The sequence below is a fragment of the Amblyomma americanum genome, chromosome 3 (genome assembly GCF_052857255.1).
Source record: "Amblyomma americanum isolate KBUSLIRL-KWMA chromosome 3, ASM5285725v1, whole genome shotgun sequence".
In the NCBI taxonomy this organism is placed as follows: domain Eukaryota; kingdom Metazoa; phylum Arthropoda; class Arachnida; order Ixodida; family Ixodidae; genus Amblyomma; species Amblyomma americanum.
In genome coordinates this window covers 109,769,521-109,789,589 of record NC_135499.1, presented here as the reverse complement: position 1 = coordinate 109,789,589, position 20,069 = coordinate 109,769,521, and the positions used below count along the sequence as shown (strand labels likewise).

At 47.7% G+C, this 20,069-nt stretch overlaps 2 non-coding genes and 1 pseudogene across 2 annotated transcripts; all 3 read right to left on the bottom strand.

Moving 5' to 3' along the window:
• Positions 1-15,035: 15,035 nt before the first annotated feature.
• On the bottom strand, positions 15,036-15,107 carry TRNAM-CAU (transfer RNA methionine (anticodon CAU)). The gene has a single exon. It is a non-coding gene; the product is annotated as a tRNA-Met (tRNA).
• Positions 15,108-18,685: 3,578 nt separating this feature from the next.
• The window catches only part of LOC144123988 (uncharacterized), a 42,385-nt pseudogene continuing 41,001 nt past the window's right edge, over positions 18,686-20,069 (bottom strand).
• Positions 19,234-19,305, bottom strand: TRNAM-CAU (transfer RNA methionine (anticodon CAU)). The gene has a single exon. It is a non-coding gene; the product is annotated as a tRNA-Met (tRNA).

Genomic DNA, 20,069 nt, shown 5'->3' with positions numbered 1-20,069 from the left:
TTTTTTACGAGGGCCTTTATTCACGCTAAGTCGAGAGAAGTTCGCTTACGAAGCAGTGCGTGCAATAGTGGCGGATGGATCGTTCATATCGGTCTTAATGACAGTTGCGATGTGCGCGCTCTTTAAAAGCTCTGGGTCACTGTCGACACAGTTGCTTCCATCGCCAACGTGTCCGTCGTGCCTTCTGTGCTCGACTCTGATGTTTCTGCTTCTGACGGCGACCTCTCATTGGTCGATTCTGCAGTCGAGTCTGCGGCTGTTTCAGCGGTTGACTCTGTTCCTCGTTCAGTCGACGAAGTGTCCTTGGGCGTACGCATGTCAGACGTGCCTATAGGGCCTTCCGCTGTCGACTCTGACGTCTCTGGTTGTCTCGCTGATGAGTCCGTGGGTGCGCCCGTTGTGGATTCTGCTGTTTCCGGTTCTGTCACCGACGCGTCCGTGGCCGCGTCCACTGTCGACTGTGCTGTTTCTGATTCCATCGTCGACGAGTCCGGGATAGATGCTTCTGCTGATGCCGTCGTGGTTGACTCTATGCTCGATGCCGCTGATGAATTGGCGGTTGGTTCATCCGATTGAGGCACGCGCGTGGGCTCTTCCGCGCTCATCGTCGAGTTGATGGTTGATTCTTGTTCTGGCAATTCCGTCGTGATTGATTCCATGCTAGATGTTGCTGATGAATCGGTGGTTAGTCCTTCCGAATCAGATGCCTCAGTGACCTCTGCTTCCGACGATGGCAAACTAACAGTTTCCCTCGCTGTTGGCTCGATGGTTATTTCTGAATGAGACGCTTCCGTGATCTCCACTTCCGTCGTTGGTAAACTAATGGTCTCGGTCATTGTAGGCTCCCCCATAGTCGAGGCGCCTACTTCCGTTGCCGGCGGGATGACGGGCGGTGGCTTGAGCGTCGGAACCGGGAGAGGCGTTCTGCTGGCGACCTCCGGCAGCACCATTCCGGAGAAATTATCAGAAAATTTCTTTGTGGCCACAGGGGTATGCAGGTACCAGCGGCCTACGTGTAGCAGAAGCATAAGCATACTCAACATCAGCACCGAGAGGACGCCGACCGCTGCCAACTTGGCCGCCAGGTTGAGCTCTTTGTCCTCCTTTATCTCGCCAGGCGACTCCAACTGGAGCGATGGGTCGACCCCTCGTTTCTCGGTCTGCACAGGAAGCATACCTTGCATTGAATAATGAAGTAAACAGTTTGGATCGCCATCTACGACTGCCTAAATAGGCTGAGATGGTCTAGATTGCAGCATGAGCGGGGAGACTACGAGGTGTTAAGAATCCTTAAATGGTTATTATGAATATGAATAACAACAAAGCCTTCGGAGTTTTGAGCACGCCATCCCCTCCGAAAAATTTTAAAGTATAAACCAGGTCAGTCATATGCGGCTGCCTTTTCGGGAGATCTTCAAATCGATTCCTCTCGCATATTTATCTGCATTACGAGTGAATTGCTGCATGCAGAATAACTGAAAACCTCACCCTGCTGCTGCTGCTTGCCGTCAAGTCGTGGCTGGTAGACCGAGAGCCGCGTGTTGAGGACGATGATGACGGGTAGGAGACGCCAGCCGTTGTAGAGAACGCACTTTCGTTGGTGAGGGGCTCCATGTTATCCGGAGAATGCTTTTTGACTTGAAACTGCAACGCAAGCTGCTTCGGAGCCCATGGGGTGTACCTTACAGAATGCTTCTGCGGGAACGACCTTGTAGTCTTTTTCGGCTACCTGCTTACACGCGTAAGCGGCGCTGGAACGGTGAGAAAGTCCAGCAACTGCAATCAATAAATCTAAAAGCCTTTCCGAAATTGAGCGCATGTCCCAAAAAAAAGAGGTGAGAAGTAAAAAGTCGCTGCGTTGTGAACGTGAAATAACACGAAAAAAATTGAAATGACGAATACATTTACATATGGTTGCTGCATTGAGACGCATCGCCGAGGATCACCCGCTGATGTTAATCTTCATCTTCTCGAACGCAATAAATCTTTTCGAGCATAAAAATGGTAAATGATACAATACAGCAGCTAAGAGCTTGACATGTTTAAATAACTTATAGGCATACGATGAGGTCGTACAAAAGAAACAATTCCCATGTGCCAACTTCCCGGTGAGGTGAAGGCAGGGCCGCGAATGATGGCCAAAACGTTGTTGCTTCAGCGTTTGCGTCCTTAGGAGAGGCCTGGCAATTTGCTTTGCACTTTTTCTGGTTAAGGTAGTCGTTCGCATAACTCACCGGCGGCGTCCTCTAGTCGCCGCAGTCGAGCACAAAGTCGGGCATACAGAAGCGCGAGCTTGTCTATATTGGCTGGCCATACTGGAACAGCTCAAAACGGCGGACGGCAGAAGAGGAGAGGTGAAAAATGGCACTGTCCTGGTGTAAGCACCTGAACCTTTATTGAACAAGAACAACTTTTATAAATATGAAAGACGCATCTGCACGCGTCGCCCAAGCAGGTGAAAAGGCACAGATTTGCCGTGCAGTTCTCATATGTATTGGAGTTTGAGTATGGCTGTGCAGTGTCTTGTTAGGTTTGCCTGCTATTTTATTTGTTTATTGTTTATTTCAAGGCACTTTATAGCCCATGCAGAGGGCATTACAGAGGGGAGTGAGTGGTTACAAAGTGCTACATAAGAACAATGCTGAACAGGTTTTACCAGTAGTAATGTTATTTATTATTTATTCATGTACAACATAGTTCTGCCTGCCTTCTACGCGACAGCAGAACTGGTAGGGGTGGCTGCAGTGGATCTTCAGTATTTTATGCTTATTCTACTGCCAGAACTAGAGTGAGCTCCTTCACTCTAGCAGAACTAACCGCACTGCCGTTTCAACCACACTTCCAATTTGTCTAAGTTTACACTATGCCTCATTAGGGGATCAGGTCCTAACGACCACAGGATAATGTTAGCGCATCAAAATCTTGTTCATAAAGGGAGAGGTGTTTCGATACTGCTGATGTGGCATGCTTAAGGAATTTTCGATAAAGAAAGCAGGAACAGAGGCTGTTTGTTTAGACAATTTTTTATTTCTGTTTACGAGTAAGAGTTTTGCCTTACAGCACATCAGCAGAGGCATAATAAAAGGCCTCGCACCCGATTTTATGCAGAAATTATTCAACTTTTTTCTGCTCATCAAAGGTTTATGCATTGGAATTAATGAGAATTATGATAGTGCACGAAAGCTGGTAGTAAAAGGGGGTGAAAAAAGTGTATTTCATTATTTTAACACTGGCTATCGATGAAGAAAGCGCGCTGGAAAAAATTTCACTCCCATAAAGGTAACATACCGAGCGACTCACCTTGCCTGAAAAAGAAGCAGCTTCTGTTTCACATGCACGCGCCCCACACCCGAATATGTTAAGTACTTGCGGGAGCGGGTGCACATGGGCCAAATACCTGTCAAAGTGACAGGGTGTCCCTTTCAAAAATATATAATTATAATTGGTTTTTGGGGGGAAAGGAAATGGCGCAGTATCTGTCTCATATATCGTTGGACACCTGAACCGCGCCGTAAGGAAAGGGTAAAGGAGGGAGTGAAAGAAGAAATGAAGAGAGTTGCCGTAGTGGAGGGCTCCGGAATAATTTCGACCACCTGGGGATCTTTAACATGCACTGACATCGCACAGCACACGGGCGGCTTAGCGTTTTTCCTCCATAAAAACGCAGCCAGTAAAAAAAATACAAAATATTTTAAAAAAAACCAATACTCAAAAGTAAGCATTTTGCAGGAGGCGGAGATTCCAGTATGAAGAAAAAATCAACTCTTCAATTTGTAGACATTCAAAAGAGAGCGTGACGTGTATGATGAACGCTCCTGTCGAGTATTAATACTGAAAGTAAGAACCAGCCAGCTTTCTGCCTAGCGCCTGGCATGCAACACAGAGGTGAACCCAGCTTTGCATTTTTGAAAGGTCCCGGGTTCGAACCTTTCAAAAATGCAAAGTTGGGTTCACCTCAGTGTTGCATGCCAGGCGCTAGGCAGAAAGCTGGCTGGTTCCTACTTTCAGTATTAATACTCGACAGTAGCGTTCATCATACACGTCACGCTCTCTTTTGAATGCCTACAAATTGAAGAGTTGATTTTTTCTTCATACTGGAATCTCCGCCTCCTGCGAAATGCTTACGTTTGAGTATTTGTTTTTTTTCAAAAAATATTCTGTATCTACTTTTACTGGGATTTGCTTTCGTTCAAAGCACGATTACTAATACGCTTATCTAACATTTCGCTTATGGTGCCAATTTTGTTAATATTTTTTGTGAGCTTCTTCTGCGGATATAAACAAACCAGGAACAGTGGGCTAGTGAAAACTTCCTGTGTGCAGCTTTCTTCTCGACGCACTACCGTGTTATACGCAAGATTGCAAACAAAACAATATTATTTGTATAGTCAACGGTGTGCACGCTTCCAAGGGCATGAGAAGCAGCAGGAGCAACATATGTTCGCGATATTCATTTGCAGCCACAACAGATACGTCCTCGATTTTGTGGGGCAAATTCATTTCAGCATCGCATATAACGGCACCAGTTACCTTAGCGAGTGCTAGACGTTCCAGATGCCCAGAGATGATGGAGCACACCACGCTAAACACCAGGAGGAAGACGAAGAGTAAGAACAAGTGTGAGAATGGCGGATGCAGTCTTCCGACAAAGGGCTTTGCTGACGACGGCAGTGACACAAGGCCAGCCGACCTCCACAAGGCAGCCGGCCAGCAACCAGACACCCCGGCTCCTGAAATCCACCAAAGACCCGCACGAAGCAGGAGCTATTCCAGCTGCAGCAGCACCGGCAGCGGCCGCAGCGGTGCCCATCGGCGCCGAACATCGGCCGCGGCCTAAACGCAGAGGCGCCGCCATCGCGGTGGCCGAATTCACGACCACCCTGAGTGTAACGGCCGAAGCCGAACGCGGCCTCGGCGACCTCAACCGTTCCAAGCCTCGTCAAAGCCGCCGGCATGCCTGCTTCTTGTGCCTGCCGGGATGGGCAGCCTGGCGCTCATTGTGGCCGTGTACTTGGTGTCGCATGGCCGCTCTGGGGGTACTTGCGGATGCCAGTACTCCTCGCGCCTTCGTCCTCGACTGCGTCCGGAACTGAGGCGACGTCGGCGTTGAGCGCCAGTACAGCTGCATGGACGACGAGGACCGTGGCAATGGAAGGACCCGGACTGCCATCGCGAAGCCATACGCCGTCTTCCCCTGCCCCCGCTTCGACAAGGAAGGTGAATAAAGCCAGCGCTACGACTAGACTGGCTGGGGATGGACAGCGGAGACTCTCGATACATCAGGAGGGTGTTGTGGGGGAGAAGGCACCAGCGAATGAAACCAAACGACCAGACGAAGAGGTCGCCCTCAGGACTGGACGCCGCGGCCGGCGGCAGCGAGAACAGCGAACGCCTAGCGTCGTGAAAGTGCGAGGACAGCGCAGCACGAGGTGGCGCACACAAGTTAGCTCACAACGACACCGTGCTTAACTAAGTGTTGTCGCTCTTCGAATTAGTGTTACGCCCCTTGGAGTGTGCTTGGTCAGGTGCTTTGTAAACAACAGACCCTGTGCGTTTGGTGTTGCGTCGCTCACCAACATGCATCTCTTACATAGCAGACATAAAAGAAAAACGAATAAAATGGAGGCCAACTTGAACACGCTTTATTTCACGCATTCATTTCCGAGCGAAAACGTACTTTTGATGGGGTTGCTAGAGAATAGATGGACAAATGTTGAGGACGCTGAGGAACGCGGCGAATAAGATACATCGCAAGCAAACGGAACATGTGGCTGTTTTTCTGCCACATGTGCAACTTTGCTGCCATTTGAAAGCAAAGAATAAGAAAAATAAAAACGTGTAGGTAATTACGTCGGACACAATTACACATTTAGAGACCTTGTACTGTATCGAGTTATGGCGCGAGAGAAAACTTAAAACGAAAGAAAGTTTGTTGCGGAGCTGTGAGGACTATAAGAATGGATCACTTGACCCAGCATAGTAAGACTCCAAACATAGCAACTAGCACAAAAAAATGGACGGGAGAGAAATGACAGGAGACATGCTAGTTCTGCTGTTCTGGCCTGCAGTACTCTGTAGAGTCAGTAAGCGACTAGCTTAGTTAATAGCTTTAGCAGAATACGGCTATCAACTGTAGAGTTTCGCTTGTTAAATGATCTTTGAGAACCGTCTTTTCGAACGTGTCATATGTTCCGTCAGTTCTCTCGGACAGTGTTATCTGAATAAAAGGGCTTGGTAACGCGTAATGCGAAGCGCCTGGTGCTGGAAAAACTCTGCGGACTTTGCCACTGAAGGTTGCGAGCCATCCAATGCACATATGCACATGTATTATTGAGCAAATGTAGCGTACTTTTTTAGTGCTCTACATGTTAGTGAGCACGACTTTAGTACGACTGTATTAGTCAGCAAGTGCAGCGCACTTGGCAGCAAGCAATACTACACGAGAAGCTTGCGCGATTCAGGAAAACACCGAGCGTATAGAAATTCTTTTAAAGTTTCCCGGCTTGAAAACACGCGTTTAACGTGCCACATTAAAAAGTTAGCATCGAAATTTCGTACTGCACTCCATCACCTTCTTTTTCAATGTGCTCGCCTAATGTTTACGAACAGGCCCCTATATGGGTACACTGGGAAAGGGGAAAAAATTCCTGAAAAAGAGAGGCCTTTCTGTTCGTGTCGGCAAATATTTTTTTTTTGCGTTTAAGATAGACACTTTATGGACTAACTATTAAAAATAGTTCTTAGCGCTTGAAATAGTGTACTATACATGCTTAATTCCGTTGACGCGCTGTGAAAATGAAACGTTTCATGATGTCGTCTGCTTTTGCTGTTCGCGCCCGACGTTCGTGTATGGGCTTGGTTGGTGTATTGAAAGACTTTCTCTAACCGCACTTTTACGTAAGAAACTGGTTTGTACATGCCCGCTCTCACCTTTTCATGAGACTGCGCTTTCAGATTTTGCACAGAAAAACATGAATAAGAAATGTAAACCTGTCCTACCATTAAGTGAGTACCGTGCTCATGCTGACAAGTGCAAAGTGAGTATTTTCCTCAGTTAATTCATAAAGTGGAAGTCGTTCCGGCGCGCAATGCACGGCCACCACCAGACTTCGAAATTAAGCAAATTTAATCCTCGACGAGTGATGGTCACATAAGTTGGGGTTGTCGAAGTATTATCTCCTTTTATAAGAAAAATGTCTCCGAGTCTTTGTTCCCTTCTTTAACTTTGCAGTGCACAAGTATAGCACAGTTTGGTACGCAAATCCCGTCTGGTGCGCAAATGGTTCCAAGCGATATGGCGGACAGACTTCAGGCCTAACCGGCACCAGACATTGCGCTCACCTGACTTCGTTTCAAACGCATTCGAATGCTATGGATCTTAAAAGATCTGCGTGCATAGCTGGATACCACACCACCACAAAGCGAACACAAATTGGAGAGGGCTCTTAAGCTCCGCCTTAAGAGAAGGACGCGATAGCTTTAATAGGTTAATGGCCACATATGCAGAAATGGTCATTCTCCACTTAGCACTCATAGATCCCTTGCAGTGCTCATACAAACCCTGGGGCAGTGGCCCAGCGGCTGCAGCGATGCACCACTGCCCGCGATGGCAGGTGTTTCCACTGGTGGGGCTTGTGCGACCCAAGTTGCCCTTCACGGGAAACACTCCTCACCAATCATTATTTAATTTCCACCTACCATGGTGCGCAGTGTGCTCGCAATTCGGTGCGCAGGTTGTGATGACGCAGCAACGTGACGTCACCGAAGTGGCCAGCTTGCCTCTTGTGTTGCTTCTCTGGGGATTTGTCGTAGATATTTCGCTCACGGTCAGCGACGGCGACGGCGCCAAATTTTCTGATACACGGGCTCTTTAAGCGTACCGCGTTAGAACATCAATGAAAACGAAAGTGGGCAACCAAGAAATCTAATCGGCAGCATAGTAAACAACCAACCAGACGTCAATCCGAAGCCTCCAGCTTCCCGGGATACATCGGAGTCTCTGGTGGTTGTAGTGGAGGGCCGCCACCTTTCCCTCTAGTTTACGGTAACAAACTTCATGACTCGGGGTGAAGAGTACTGGTAGCACCCGCAGGAATCATGCAAAGAAAAGTTTTAAAAAGTTTCTCCTATTTCACTGTCCGTCTATGATGTCGTCCTTTCGTCAAGAACTACCAAGTTCATCCTCGAAGGGGCTGTGAATGTACGAAGCGTCATTTCAAAGTTTTAAAACAGAACGTTACGCGCACGTGGGGATGACTCCCGGCAGGCGGTGCGGGGCGGGAGCGTGGCAGATAGAAAAATACGTAAGCAACGCTAAGAAATATTTTCCTCTAATTTCGCACAGCGCGCGACTGTGAACAGTGGGGGAGTGCATTAAACAAGTGTGTTACAAAGTATGGTACGTGTATTTCGAAGATATCATTATAAAACGACCCGACAAAACTACGTCGTCTAGCCAGATACCCCCAAAAGGCGCTTTATGCACCGAGTATTTCCCGAAAAGCGGAGGCTTGTCGTGTAGTCTGGCATTTCCGCCGCGCGCACGCTATTGCCTCGCAAATACTTCAATTAAAACAAAAAGCAAGGTTTAAATTGAAAGCAGTCCTCAATCAGCGTACACGACAAAGGACCCGCGCACGGTAGCACGCTATTTCGATGTATTTCGTTCGTATCGTTGATTATTTTCCCGGATTATTTGCAGAGTTTTCGGCTCTTGGTTTGGCTCTTCCCGAAGTTGCGTGGTATATCACAGGTTGTCGTCCTTGCACATTGCCTATCAGTTTAATATCTCTCGAAGCATTTTGCCAGGCGCATCGAAGGGTAGCAGAGCGAATCCGAAGAGCGACAACACTTAGTTAAGCCCTCGGTCACCGTGGACTGACTTGTGCTCGCCAACTCTTGTTGCTCAGTCCTCGCACTTCCACGACGCGAGGCCCCGCTGTTCTCGCTGCCATCGGCCGTGGCGTCGAGTCCTGAGGGCGATCACTTCGTCTGATCTTTGGGTGCCGTTGAGTGCGGCCTTCTCCAACCCATCACGTTTCTGATGTTCAGATGGCCTAAGCTGCCCATCCCCAGTCAGTCATGAGGCAGCGCTCCCTTTCTTCACCTTCCTTGTCCAGGAGGTGGCTGGGGATGACTGCACATGGCTTGGAAACGGCAGCCCGGGTTCCTCCCATAGCACGGTCTTCTCCGTCCAAGCAGCAGTACTGGCGCTCAACGCCGATGTCGCCTCAGTTCCGGGTGCAGTAGAAAACGAAGGCGCGAGGAGTTCAGGCATTTTGCAAGTAACCCGGAGGATGGCCACGCGACACGTAGTACGCGGCCACGACGAGCGCCAGGCGGTGCATCCCGTGCAGCAGCGATGGCGGCAGGTTGGGAACTCCAGCGGCACCTCTGCGTCACGCCCGGAGCCTATGTCCGACGCCGAAGGGCAACACTCTGGCCGCTGCCACCGGCGCTGCAGCCGGAGCAGCTCCTGGTGCGTGCATGTCCTTGGTGATTTCAGGAGAGGATTTGTGGAGGTCCGCTGGCCTTCTGCTCCTGGCGTTGTCAAGAATGCCCCTCGGCGTTGTTGTTGTGGCCTTCGTGACGTGGCACATACCCACGACGGGGGATTGGCCAGGGTTTAATAGGGAGACCCCATAAAATAGGGTAAACTGGTGTCATGCTAGTGATTGTACATTGGGTGAAATTTGCCAGTAATTAAAAAGAGAAGGAAAAACAAGACACCGGAAGAGAATAACAGAATAAAATATATAGAATACCCAAAAGCTCTTTTAGAGAAAGATAGTTTTTTTATGGCCCCTTGTCAGAAGTCTATATCCTCTATTTTCCCACTTCGTCTTCTTCTCGGCCCACAGCGTGGTGTGCTCCATCGTCTTTTGCTATCCCAATTGACTTGCATTCGAAAAAAGAATAGGCAACATTTTAGGAGATACCGAAATGAATGTGCCCTAAAGAAACGACCACGGAACGGTTGTGGCTGGAAAGAAAGATCTCGAATACTTTTTTCGTCTTCTGCTTGTCATGCCCTCAAAAGTGTGCGCACAGATGCTTATTATTATTATGTTTATTATTACTATTTGTGGCGCTATATGTTCCACAGGGCACAAAATGTGATGCCAGTAACGAACGTTATAAAAAGTTAGCAAGAAAAGCAGAAAGTCTAGTGATATGTTAAAACCACTCAAAAATTGGACCGTAAATGATTTTCGTCTACCACAAGTGGAAATTCGAGTCATTATTGGAAGACAGGACTGTCTCTTGAAGAACGCAAGCGCGCACCGGCGAAGTTCCTGGGCAAGTCCACAGTAAGTGGTGCACTATGGTGTCGGAAGCGGGTGCTTCGCAGTAAGGGCACTTTTTCCGGCGCAGCAATCTTCTCACTTGGCCGCTAGTGGCGAACTGTAGGCGTAAGGGCAACTCCGGCCTGCAGACGCTTCAGAGAGACTTCCTCCACCCGCGATAGGTGGGGGATGAGGTAAGTATACTTGGGAATTCTTAAGATCATGTGTACTCTGCCTGAAGCAGGCTGAAGATGTTAAATACGTCAGAAGTAGATCTGGTGACAAAGAGGCAGGGGGAGTTTGTGGGATGCCGGTTAAACGGGATAGTATGTCAGCTGCGATTTTATGAACATCTGTGCTAGATTGAACCCAATGGATGATTGTACGCTCCGGATAGGACTGACAAGCAGCATGTAAAGCCCGGGAAACTCGAAGGGCACCACGAACTTTCTTTATATTCTTCAGAGCTTCGTGTGAATGAGTAAATATGTACACCTGGTTATAAGGAGGGTCGGCAGGTAAAGCTGCTGCGTCTTTTTAAATGGCTTGCAGTTCGAAGGCAAGAGGAGATGAATTGTTAGTAGGGTAGGTTCGGGGGCTGTAGATGTGAGGAGTGTTGGGCTTATAAAAGCAGTTGATGCGCCCGTTGGGGTTGTGCCGACATCTGAGTAGAGGATAGAGCCACCATGCTTCGTAGAAAAATATGGTGGAAATGGAGTAGAGGAGAACTCTGACTTCATAAGGTGAGCAGGCTTGTTTGAAGTAATGTGAATGTAGCCCCACGGAGGTGGTTGGGGCTCGGGCGTGGGATGAAGGGAAGCTTTCCGCGCTCTGTTGGCTTGTCGCTGGGTAATTAAATCTTCCACTGTATTGAGCTGCGCATACTCCTGCAGCCGACAAATATGAGTTGCTCAAGGTAGGCCAGTAATGACATGCATGGCTTCGTGTTTGAGTGCTTCAAGTGTGGACCAGCGTCTTTTCGTATGTTGTTGAAACTGAGCCTGCTGTACGAGCCGAGGTTGAAAGACAGCACGAACAAGACCACGAGCTGTATCTGAGCGGCCAGCTCCAGTACAATAGGCTATTATGCGGATAAGGCCAGAAGTGTTTTTAGCATTCTTGCACATAGCTGACAACGAAGCCATGCTTTTGCCTGAAGCATGAACGTGCAGGCCCGAAACATTGGTATGTTCTAATTCAGGAAGTTGCGCATTGTGAATAGTTAATAGGAACGGAGTGGCTCTAAAATTAAGGCGGCTAGCTTTATTGGCCACATGGGCATAGCAGGATTTAGAGGGGTTGAGGGAGAGGCCAGTGTTGAAAAAAATTTGTGAAGATTGAGGGAATTTTGCAGGTTGTTTTGCTGCACCTGAGCCTGGCTTTTTGTCGAACACAGAGTGATGCCATCTGCATGTGCTCGAACATGAACACTAGTAAGAGTGGAAAGAGTGCGAATGAGATCAATGGATGCGATGATAAATAGATTAGGGGCTAAAACAGAGCCCTGCGGTACTGCTCAGTTAGAAATGAAGTGTCCTTTGGGTGTACCATTAACGAGGATAGCAAATGTCCCATGAGAAAGAAAAGCATGAATTGCTCAACAAATCTGCAAGGGTATGCCAAGACATAGTTTTGAGAATAGCTGCGTGAGGCCTTCGTGATATCTGTTGCTAGGGCTGCGCGAACGAGATATCACTGAGGAGTGCGACACGTGTTACGTCGTTGGCAAAGTGGTCAAGACCATCCTCGGATCAGTATCCTGGTCGGATACCTGTTTGGAACAAAAAACATTCCTGATGATGGTCGAGTCATTAGGAGAGTCGAGTGGGAAGCAGTTTTTCATACAGCTTGCGAATAGTTGGACTTAGACAAATCGGACGTAGTGCCCCAAGAGTTGTGGGTGATTTGCCGGGATTTTGTACCGGAACTACTACTGAATGTTTCCAAAGAATGGCATTTCACTGAAATTCCAGATTTCGTAAAAAATTCTCAGATTTGAGGTCTATGCTTCACCGTCCGGATTACGGAATAGGGCATAAGGCCATGTGCAGTGTTGGGGCGGATGTCTTCAATGGCACCTGTAAGGTCAGCCGTAGTGAACGGGCATGTGATCTTACCTTCTGCCTCATATTTGGGACCGATTGGAACAGGTACAGGTGGGCAGTCATAATTCGGAAAGAACTGAAGAGCCACTTGCGAAGCGAATTCATCTGGAGAAAGACGAAGGACAAGGCGAATACTCTCGGTGTAGTCTTTGACGGATGGCTTGCGTTCCATGGAATGAAATATGGTAATGCTGCTTTCCATAATTTTCATACGAAAAATATAGAAATATTGAATGCTGGCTTCAGAAACTGGCTGCACAGGAGTGCGCAGGAGTAGCACAGGGTTAGACACCGTAGTAGGCTAGGTGGTAGAGGGTAACGATGAATTGCCCCCTGGAAGTGAAGACGGCGACTTGAGTAGCGGTGAAATACCGGGGGCAGGAGGCGCCGAGGTGCTGAGGACACGTCCTTGAGGCTGAAGGGTAGACAAAAGTGCAGAAGCATTGATAGCAGGATGTGATCTTTCCATTTCATAACTACTGTTCATGTCAATCGGCCCGGCTGAGGTAGGCCTAACCGCCTCTCAGAATGAACGTCGGAATTGGGAAGGCAACGTCGGAGCGATTGCCCTGAGATCCTCTGGATCGCTTGGGTTCTTCAGGCATCGTGAGGAGGTGGCACTATGGCCAGAAAGGTAAACACAGCCTATCAAAGCACAAACGTAGCCGATCGATTGTATTAGTTGTTGCCTCAAAAGTGATAGTACATACTCACGTTGGGGGATGGGCCAGGGTTTGGTGCAGATCCAAACAAAAGAAAACTCATCCAGGTTTATGTCAAGCATCTAATGAATATAAATAGAAGGATCTGTAAAAAAAGTCACAAATTTTGAGAGATGTTGAGGAAATCAGATTAAAAATCGAGGAAACAAAGCGGTGAGGATTGAATAAATAAATTTTAATTCAATAATCTGAAATTAAGTAATTTTGAGAGAAAAGTAAAGGCAAAGAGAAGTGAACACAAAAATCACCCGTTTTATATAGCATACCTGTGAAGAAGCTCCCATACCTGCCTAATGGCATGCCATTATACGGTTGCACCTAAGGAGAGGAGGACGGGATGAGTAAACGGCAGCCTTAATTGAGCCAGAGGATTTTGCAAAACCTTAATTCTCTGCCGTGCAAACCGCCGGCAGAAGAGGATGAAATATGTGTCGTTTCAACATCCCCACCTGACGCAAATAGATTCGACGTTATGAACCATGAACGGCATAAATAATGATTGAGGCGATGAATCCTGCAGCGCAACAGCTCCATGCAACCTCACATTGCTTTGATGCGCAAGAACGTTGTTCCATAGGAATTTTACGTGTTCGAAATCCGCTGTAGGAAAGATGGGCCCATGGCTCAGGCTCTGGTGCTGTTGGAAACGTTCGGTACAGACAGGGCGACATCCCAATTTCGTCTTCATCGGCGTACTCTGTGTGCACACAGATGATTGTGATAATAACAATGTTTTATTTGCATTTTGCATATCAGATGGCAAGGCGGCTGGAAGAAAGCTGCCTGCAGGCAGCTTGACCATCCCACTGTTCCTGGTTTCTTTATATCGGCAGAAGGCGCACATCGAAAATATACGCACGGGTCTGGGCACTGGCATGAGCTGAGCCATAGTCGCTGGCACGTGCAGGCAGAGGAGGGTTGAGAGATGTGAGAGCAAAGATTGAAACAACAGACGCGCGTCGCAACAACCTCTCCCGCCCAAGCACCGGCGCTGCCTGTAGCAGATACCCCCAGTTCCCACCTGCCCGGGTACTGCATAACAGACAGTACTAACCCGTTGTAAAGCAGCACCTTTACCCTTACTAAAAAATATGCCTAAATCGAGCACGTATACTAAGAGCCTAGGAGACTTTCGAAAAAATGTGTTCGAAACAGCTAGGAGATGCTAATTAGCAGGCTGGTTAGCTGATATTGAATTGTATCTTTTTAACTATTTCTGTTAGGCTACTTCAGTACTGAGAGGTGTGTAGCCCACCGTAAGCAATATCCATATGAGTTTTTAGAATTTCAAAAACGCAATTAGCTTCGGCGCTGTGGTCTAACAAATGTTGGATATTCCGAAGAGTTCCGTGCACTGCAGAGGTTGCATTCCTTGCAAGCTTCTCGAACGCGCGTGCATTTTGGCGCGATTTAGCCGAAATTGGTTGGGTCACAGCGCCGAGGGTAACCGTGTTTTTGAAATTCTGAAAACTGATATGGATATTACTTTTTTTATTGGTTTATTTTTGGTTCACAATGCATATATAATCCAAGGATGCGCTATACTTGCGATGGGCTATACACCTTTCAGTAATTATGGAGCCTAATTGTAATAGTTAAAATATTAAGTATTCAATATTAGTTAACCAGGCTGCTAGTTAGCACATTTTAGCTGTCTTCTGCTCTACTTCACCCCTGAAAATGCTATGTCAAAAAAGGGCTCTTCAAACTCAGAAAGCCTTTTTTAGAAATTTTGTAAAATCATAGGTGAAACACCATGTATAATGAACCGCCCACTTGCAACTGATAATGTGTAATTTTCTTCCCACCGCAGGATGCATCTGAAAAGCGGTACCAGGCTACTGTGCTGCGGTGTCAAGAAAATTGTGGCATAGATTGAATCTTCCTGTTGAAAAAAAGGGAGAGAAAAAAAAACAAAACTATAGCAGAGCGTGGTTTCGATCCACGGACCTCTGGGTTATGGGCCCAGCACGCTTCCACTGCGCCACTCTGCTTTTTTTTATTTATTGCCTGGCTTTGGCTCATAACATTTAACCAAAAAACACTCAACAAAAACCACACAAAACAATATGTACATAAGACACTGTCGTGGTCAGCCAGCATGAGTTTGGCTTCGTCATTCTAAAATTCACGAAGCATACAGAGCGGCTCTAGCCTCGACAGCCACTCGGGAGACTCCGCAGCTGCTTTCTGGATGGCCAGAAAGCAGTCCATTCTTTCCCGAAAATAAATTCGGGCAGGTCGTGCGTCTTTGTCACAATAATAGCCTGCCATTCTGGAGCGCCATATACAGTGGAGGCCCAAGAGCATTATGAGATCAAATGGTACCCCATCCTCATTGTCACTGCTTAAATAACGAATTCCCTGGCGTCAAGTGGTAGCTCTTACGTTATTGTCCTTTGTAGCACATCCCAAAAATAAACCCCTTCCCAGCAATGCAAAAAACATGGTCTATTGTTTCGGGCTGTTTACAAATTAAGCAGTTCGATCCCCAAGGTAAAAAGAAATCCTTTCCCTCCAAAAACTTTTTAACTGGCAGTGTCCCGGTGTGTAATTTAAAAAGAAGGTCTTTACTCCTGGTGGCACCTGCATTTTCTTCACCCTTTTTAAAACATCAGCTCCCGGACCTCCACTGCACAAGGCCCTGTACATGGGCTCTGGAAAAACAATATCACAAAGATCGTGGTACAACTTTTTTCTTTTAGTTTTATACAAATAATCGCTGGAAAAACGCGCTGAAAGAAACCTAACACTTGCTACAATCTCTTTGTAGTAACCAAAAATTCCACCCGCAACCTCTTCTGTGGAAACAACAAACTCGGGCAGCAATCGCCGCAGCCTCACCTGGCACACGGTGCGCAGGAACGGGTCTGAGACATCGCGAAAAAACCAAAAAACGGTTCACCAGCTGCCTTAAAAAGAGGTGCCCTAGCCCCAGGCCCCCGTCTTTTACCCGCTGGAAAAGGTTCGTTCGGCTGCAACGTTCCCATTCGGAAGCCCATATAAAGGCGGCAAAAATCCGGTGCAGCTTTTGAATGTTCACCCGAGAGCAATGCAAAACTTGCATGACGTTCCTGAGCTTGCTAATAAAAAAAAGATTGCAGACTGTAGCTTTGGCGAAAATTGAGAGATTGGTGCCTTTCCATTTTTCAGCTCTGTCACGTGCTTCTTTCGTTTGCTGTCTCCAATACAGCTCGCTTTCGCGATAAGCATCGAGCGGAACGCCCAAATACTTGCCCGGGGTCGTCGCCCACGGTACGTTGGCGAAATGGTCCGGGTGGGATGGCCACCATCGATGCCAGAGTCCGAGGCATTTGGACCAATTAACACCGCTACCGGTGACTTCGCTGAACTCGCGTACACACCCGACAGCATCGCTTATGCTCCCCTGATCAACCGTGAATACAGCAACGTCGTCAGCATACGCCAGCAGCTTAACTTCAGCAGATTGCAATCGAAACCCATTAATGCTATTGTTTGCTATTATTTTCCTACACAGTGTTTCTATGTAAATACAAAATAAAAGAGGGCTGAGGGGGCAACCCTGACGCACCGAACGCTGCACGCTAATGGGAGCCACCAGACACTTGTTAACGATCAATCTTGTCGTGCAGTTTCGATACGCCAGGGCTACACCCTCGCGAATAACTGAACCGACATTCACATGGTCTAATACGGAAAACAAGGTTTCATGAGGAACACAATCAAAAGCTTTTTCGAGATAAATCTGAAGCATGGCCACTCGCCCATTAATATCATCGCAGCTTTCAAGTACACTGCGCGCTTTGTGAAAGTTGGAAAAAATCGATCGCCCTTTTACTCCGCATGTCTGGTGAGGTCCAACAATATCCGATATCACTGTTTGCAGTCTTCGCGCCAATACCTTCACAAAGATTTTGTAGTCGACATTAGTGAGTGCTATTGGTCGATATGCGGTAACAGATTGTAATTTCTCTATATCATCAGTTTTCGGTATCAGTACTGTATGGGAAGTAACAAAAGACTGAGGCAAAAAGTTTATCCCATAGGCTTCGTTAAACATTGTACACAGCACCGGGGCAATTTCTTGCTTAAATTCTTTATAAAATGCCGCACTGTATCCATCTGGTCCTGGTGATTTTCCGAGGTTTATTCATCTATTGCGTGCCCTACTTCGTTTTCAGTTATTGCTAGTTCCATTTTCTTTTTCCTTTCTTCGTCCAGCCGTGGCATTGCACCAAGAAACTGATGCTTAAATGCAACTGCGTCTGCCGGATGCCACGAAAAAAGCCTCTGGTAGAATTGTGTAAAGGCTGCTTCAATGTGGTCAGTGTCTGCTGATAAGATACCCCCCATTCTATTTTATCGATGTGATTACTTTCAGCGTGGGCTTTTTCTAAACCAAGAGGACGTTTTGATGGCGCTTCGCCAGCAGCTGTGTCTTCTGCCCTCGCCCTCACCAGTGCTCCGCGATAACGCCGTTCTTCCATAAGCTCTATCTTTTTCTTGGTTTTCCTGACATCTTCTATCCATTTCCCAGGCGCTTTGCATTCCTGCTTAAGCAACGTTTGCAGTAGTGCCCTTAACTCAGCTTCGTCTTGGTTTTCCTTATACCGGATACAAGTGGCCCTTTCTATTGCTTTGATTTTTAAAGATTCTTTGATTAGCTCCCACTGTTGCCATACCTTCAGGTTCTTGCACGGGTTTATTTTCTCTATTTCTTCCTTTACTGCTCGGTAGTAGACATCGTCGCGAAGAAGCGTGTTGTTTAGCTTCCACATTTGCCATGAAAATGCCTTGCTTCGCTTGACACTTCCGAGGAAGCACTCAACTAAACAGTGGTCTGAGAAGGAGACTCCCACAACTTTGTACTGGCTGCATACAGTGGCAAGGTCAACTGATGTATAAATGCGGTCCAGCCGTGCATGGCTTTAGCCCTGAAAATGGGTGAACTTCACTGCCCGCACACCCTCAAGACATTCAGCCACATCCTCGAGGTTTCCGTTATCAATAATTCTGATCAACACTTCAGTGCTTCGGTCTCGGAACCTCCGGATGCTTGACTTATCGCGCGCATTTAGGACACAATTGAAGTCGCCTAAGACGATGATCTTCCTCTCCGTGCAAACGTGCTCTTGGAGGCTTTGGAAAAAAGCAACTCTTTCCTCTACCGCATTCGGTGCATACACGACAACAATGCGCCACTCAATGCTATTCAGGGAAACGTCAAGGACAATACACCGGCCAGACACACACGAAAAATATGCTTGCACCTCTAGCCCCGGGATCTTATTTACAAAGAGCACGCAACCAGCCGATGTGCCCACTGCATGACTGACGACAGCAAAAAATCTAGTCTTGAAACGTCGCACCATGCTGTCGGTTTCTTCCTTGCCGTCCACTTTCGTCTCTTGCACGGCCAATATATCGATCTCGCGCTCCGTAATAAGTCGATACACCTGACCTTGTTTTTTCTTAGTCGCCAGGCCTTGGACATTCAGCGTAGCGACTTTAAAGGCGGAGGCGTGAGCCATTTTACCTCAAAAGGAAGGACCCAACAGCATGGCGCTTACCTCCCACGTCTAGCGCGCGGCTAGACGCCACTGTTGCCGCCGGTATCATCCGGCGGAAGAGCATCGGCCTGCTCGAGGAGTACCTTGCCGCCGGCCCGCTTGTCATCCGAAAGGTTCGGGCGCGGCCGGAACTTCGGACGCCGGGATTGAGAAGACTTTGCCGGGGGTTCCTTGACGCCGGGCGCTACCACGTTGTCCCCTTCGGGGCTGGTCTGGTCGTGGGGACGCTTCGCCGGTATGGTGACGGGGGGCGTGACGCTAGTTGCACGGGCGCCGCTCTTCTCGTGGATGTCCTCGCTCGGTTCTTTTGCCTCGACGTCCTCGGGCTCTGTTGGGCAGGCCCCGTTCCCTGACGTCTCGTTAGCGAAGCGGGGGCAGTCTACCGTCGGCGGTTCGCTCGCTGGTTCGTCGGCCGCCTTGGTGCTATCCCCGGAGCTCACACACGTGCCACTGCGCCACTCTGCTGGTTGTGCTGCGCAGTAAAGTAGCCTATATTTGAAGGCAAATTGTAGTACAGATTGAATATGTATGTTGAGAAAAAAGGACAGAAGAAAAAAAACCAAAACTATAGCAGAGCGTGGTTTCGATCCACGGACCTCTGGGTTATGGGCCCAGCACGCTTCCACTGCGCCACTCTGCTTTTTTTTTATCGCCTGCCTTTGGCTCATAACATTTAACCAAAAACACTCAACAAAAACCACACAAAACACTATGTACATAAGACACTGTCGTGGTCAGCCAGCATGAGTCTGGCTTCGTCATTCTAAAATTCACGAAGCATACGGAGCGGCTCTAGCCTCGAGAGCCACTCTGTAGGCTCCGCAGCGGCTTTCTGGATGGCCAGAAAGCAGTCCATTTTTTTCCGAAAATAAATTCGGGCAGGTCGTGCGTCTTTGTCACAATAATACCCTGCCATTCTGGAGCGCCATATACAGTGGAGGCCCAAGAGCATTATGAGATCAAATGGTACCCCATCCTCATTGTCAGTGCTTATATAACGAATTCCCTGCGCGTCAAGTGGTAGCTCTTTCTTTATTGTCCTTTGTAGCACATCCCAGAAATAAACCCCTTCCCAGCAATGCAAAAAAACATGGTCTATTGTTTCGGGCTGTTTACAAATTAAGCAGTTCGATCCCTACGGTAAAAAGAAAACCTTTCCCTCCAAAAACTATTTAACTGGCAGTGTCCCGGTGTGTAACTTAAAAAAGAAGGTCTTTACTCCTGGTGGCACCTGCATTTTCTTCACCCTTTTTAAAACATCAGCTCCCGGACCTCCACTGTACAAGGCCCTGTACATGGGCTCTGGAAAAACAATATCACAAAGATCGTGATACAACTTTTTCTTTTAGTTTTATACAAATAATCGCTGGAAAAACGCGCTGAAAGAAATCTAACACTTGCTAC